Source organism: Cryptomeria japonica, chromosome 6 (genome assembly GCF_030272615.1).
Source record: "Cryptomeria japonica chromosome 6, Sugi_1.0, whole genome shotgun sequence".
Lineage (NCBI taxonomy): Eukaryota > Viridiplantae > Streptophyta > Pinopsida > Cupressales > Cupressaceae > Cryptomeria > Cryptomeria japonica.
Genome location: NC_081410.1, coordinates 440,059,778 through 440,064,442, shown reverse-complemented (window position 1 = coordinate 440,064,442; position 4,665 = coordinate 440,059,778). Strand labels below are relative to the sequence as shown.

General features: G+C 35.1%; 1 pseudogene; it reads left to right on the top strand.

The window, feature by feature from the left end:
* Nucleotides 1-3,896, top strand: part of LOC131876640 (polyadenylate-binding protein 8-like) — a 43,134-nt pseudogene extending 39,238 nt beyond the window's left edge.
* Nucleotides 3,897-4,665: the final 769 nt, after the last annotated feature.

The window sequence follows — 4,665 nt, the reverse complement described above, 5'->3', positions numbered from 1 at the left end:
AAAAAAGATAGCCTTGTATGGCTTATCTAATAATGGTCATGTGGAAGTTTCAGCTAAGAGGTTAGATCAAGTTTTTGGCAAGGATCAAGAAACAGGGGCAACCAAGTGTTTTATTACTAGCAAATGTCCAACCAAGGATGGGGGGTCTTACAATGTAGAAATTTAGTCCATTTTGGATAAACATATCAAGGTTTTCAAGGACACCCCTCTTGGGATACCATCAGATAGGAGTTTTCAACATATAATAGAGCTTGAAGAAGGGGAAAACTAGTTATGATCACTTCATATTGTCATTTGAAGGTTTATAAGGAGATTGAAAAAGCAATCAAGGAACTCTTACATATGGGACATATAAGACCTAGTTCCAACCCATTTGCATCATCTATAGTGCTTGTCAAGAAGAAGAATAGGACCATGAGGATGTGTATCAACTATGGAGTACTTAATAAAAGGACAATCAATAATTGCTACACCATAACAAGGATTGATGAATTACTTGATGATCTCTATAGAGAAAGGTCTTCCTCTAAGATTGGCTTGCATTAGGGATATCATCAAATTTAGGTAAGAGATGAGGATGTTCACAAAACAACATTTAGGTGTCATTATGAGCATTATAAATTTTTGGCTATGCCCTTTGGTCTAACCGTTGCACCAACAACCTTTCAATCATATATGAATCGGATATTTATTTTACAATTGAGGAAATTTGTTTTAGTTTTCTTTGATTGCATCTTGATTTATATAAAGCCATGATAAGATCATTTGAAACATGTAGATGAGATATTAGGCATACTTGAACAACATTCTTTTTATGCCTAAATCTCCAAGTGTGAGTTCTAATTGACTACTTTTTTGGGGGGGGGTTCAAAATCAGTGCACAAGGTGTTGGTGTGGATGATGAAAAAATCAAAGCAATCCAAAAGTGGTCTAGACCTAGGAATTCAATAGAGCTAAGAGGTTTTGTAGGTATTTGTAGCTACTATAGAAGGATTGTGAAAGGTTTCTCTCAACTTGAAGCCCCTTAATAAATTTACCATAGAAGGGAGAATTCACATGGAATCCAACAACCCAACAAGATTTTAACAAACTCAAGGAGGTAATGAGTTCATGTTTGGTTTTAGCAATTTTGGATTTTTCATTCCGATTTGTCCTTGAATGTGATTCTTTAGGGGAAGGCATAGGGATTGTCTTAATGCAAAACAAACACCCCATAGCTTATGAAAATAAAAACACAAACATGACCTTGATTTTATTTTTTTCAATTTACGATAAGGAGATGCTGGCTATAATGCATGGTTTAGCCAAGTTCTATCAATACTTGGATTGTGGGAAGTTTATAGTCAAAATAGACAATAGTTTAAACTTCTTCCTCAACCAAAGGGATTTGAATGATAGAAAATATCAGTGGGTAAGTAAAATTCAAGCCTATGATTTTGACATTGAATATGTAAAAGGGAATAAGAATGTGGTAGTTGATGCACTTTCTAGAAAGCCTCATTTGCATTCTATAATTGATATTTTTGTTGATTTGAAGTCCTTGATCATAGTTGAGTATGTTAAGGATTCATTTGCTAATGATTTTATGGAAGATGAAGTGCAATATGATATGTTGAAGGTAGTAAATGGGCTTATTTTCTACAAGAAATGTGTGTGTATCATACTTGAATCAAAGATGCTCATGAAACCACATTGATGAATGGAGGTAATCATAGTTGAGTATGTTAAGGATTCATTTGCTAATGATTTTATGGAAGACAAAGTGCAATATGATATGTTGAAGGTAGTAAATGGGCTTATTTTCTACAAGAAATATGTGTGTATCATACTTGAATCCAAGATGCTCGACATTCGTTCTCTTACAATAATTACAAGCCAGTGAATGCTTTTCATGGAAGGGGTTGAAAAAGGATGTAATGCAACATGTAAGAGAATGCAAGGAGTGTCAACAAAATAAGGCAAAACATGGTTTTCCAGTTGGATTCTTGTAGCCTAAGTTACCCATTCCAAATGAGAAATGAGAGAGTATATTGATGGATTTCATCATGGGACTGTTAAAGATTCAAAGTAAGGACTTCTTATATGTGGTGGTTGATAGGCTTAACAAGTACTCAATTTCATGCTATATCTTTAAAATTTGAGGCACTTTAATTGGCAAAAAAAAATTAATGAGATTTTTAGACTTCATGGCTTGCCAAAAATGATTGTAAGTGTCTGGTATAGAATTGACACCTAGCACTAGCTATCATCCACAAATGGCTGGACAAATAGAAATAGTGAGTAAGTGGATTGAAGGCTATTTGAGGAATTGTGTTACAAGACATCAAATTATATGGATCAAATGGTTGCATTTGGGGGAGTGTTGCTACAATACAACTCATGACATGTCAATTTGTATGTCTCCTTGTAAGACACTTTATGACTATGATGCCAACTCATTTGTGGATTTGATTCTTACTGATAGTAGAGTACCTAGTGCAAAGGATGTGGTACATCAAGCAAGGACATTTTAGAGTCTCTTAAGGAAAATCTGCAACAAGCTCAAAACCCACAAAAAATGTATGTTAATAGACATTGAACTAAAATGACATTTGAGGTTGGAGACATGGTATTTTTAATGTTGCATCCTTACTGACAACCTTCAATTAAAGGAAGTGGAGTTGAAAAGCTGAAACCACGTTTTTATGGGCCTTACAAGGTTGTAAAGAAGGTTGGGCAGGTGGCATAGAGTTGGAACTACCTATTACTAGCAGAATTCACAATACATTTCAGGTTTCATGTCATAAGAAGGCCCTTGGACAATAGATTACCCCTTCAATTGAGTTGCCCCCACTTGACTACGAAGGCTAACTGGTTCTTGAGCTTGAAACAGTGTTGAATGTGAGGTAGAGGGGACTAAGGAATAAGGCGATTCCCAAGTATTTAGTGAAATGGAAAGGACTACCGCCTAAAGATTCAACATAGGAAGAGATAGAGATTTCTAAGCATCCTGACTTAAAATTGCTCGAGGTCAAGTAATTATAGGATGGGAGGACCGTAATGAACCTAAATTAGAAGTTGGTCGGTCAAATAGTGTTGGCTAACACCTTTGGTTTCTTTTTCTATTTTTATTTAAATAAATAAATTGAAATTGGAAATAAACAGAATTATTGAATTTTTTAAAGTAATAACAGCCTCCTAGGCCGACCTAGACTTTTAAATTAATTAGTAGAATTATTCTTATTGGTCGAATTATATTTTGTTTTTGCGCCAACCCAACTACTCCCCTGGGCCGACTCGTTTTGTTAGTTTGGATCCGCCTATTTAAGGAGGCTTGAGGTGACAAGGAAGGCATGCTTGTTATATCGTCTGCTGGGAAGAAAATCTCAGAGAAGTCGAAAGGAGATATGGCGCCATTCCATGTGAAGATCGAACCTGGGAAGGATGAATCGCTAGAGCAACAATGCAAGCCCTGAGCATCAAAGAACGGTATATACCATATTTCTGATTTTTTATTTTATAGGTAAGTATTACCGGTATATGTTAACTGTATTACATTAGATGTACTGGTGCAGGAAGAAACAAACCTCAGCTCCATAGTCTAAGATCCTTAACTTCCCTGACTGTATACAATTGCTGTAATGCATTATCATTAATTTCTGGAATGTTTCTCAGATGCTTGGAAATTGCTTATATCCATTGGTGGAGCAATTAGAACATGAACATGCACCTAAAGTCACTGGTATTCTTTTGGAAATGGATCAGACTGAGGTGTTACACTTGCTTGAATCTCCAGAGGCTTTAAAATCTAAGGTTGCAGAAGCTATGGACGTCTTGCGCCATGTGTCTCAACAACCCACTGGGCCAGTACTAAGGAGCTTTCAGCGTTATCCTTGAATGACCCTCTTGACAACTGAAGAAACGATCATTGTGTGGAAGTTTCTGTTCATCTTTTAGTACCTTTCTAACACTTAGAGCTTGCAATTTAAGTATTTTTTATGGTGACAGTGGAGGGTTTTCAATATCATTTTCTTTAGCATTGCTGTAGAGAGCTTCAAAAGTTTGTTTGGGTTCCTGTAGTGATGTTTAGATTTCATTAAACAGAACCCTCGGGTGCATTTCATCGAATGTTACACATTGATAAATTATCGCAGAAACATTCAAACTGCTTTAATAAACTTTATGAAATGATGTTTCCTTGTAAGTGTTCTTGGTTGTTTATTACTTTTTGTGGTTGCTTTTCTTTTATGTTTTTAGTTGCTTTGAATTGGAGATAAATTCACCTGCTACTGAAACTATTTTCAGAACTCCATATGGCACGCAACACCATTCTTTACCTCTTCACTACTGTCCTTACCGCAACTCCATATCGTTGACTTGTTTGAAAAAGTCTTAAAAGGATACTAGATAGGTAGAAAACCTTTATACTTGCTTTATCTTGATCTACATTATGCTAGATCAAATGAATAATGTCCTTGAGTTTGTTTTAGGATTTGATATAATTGTAGGATGGTTAATGCTTTGATTGGTTTAATTTTTATGTTAGTTAATTATATGATGTTCGACTTATGATTTCTATTATTGGATTTGATAATTTATTTCGAGTGCAAGAAATTATAGTTTTTTTACAAATGAAAGATATGTGGAGAAGAATGTCATTAATATTTTTCTTAATAGTCTCATTTT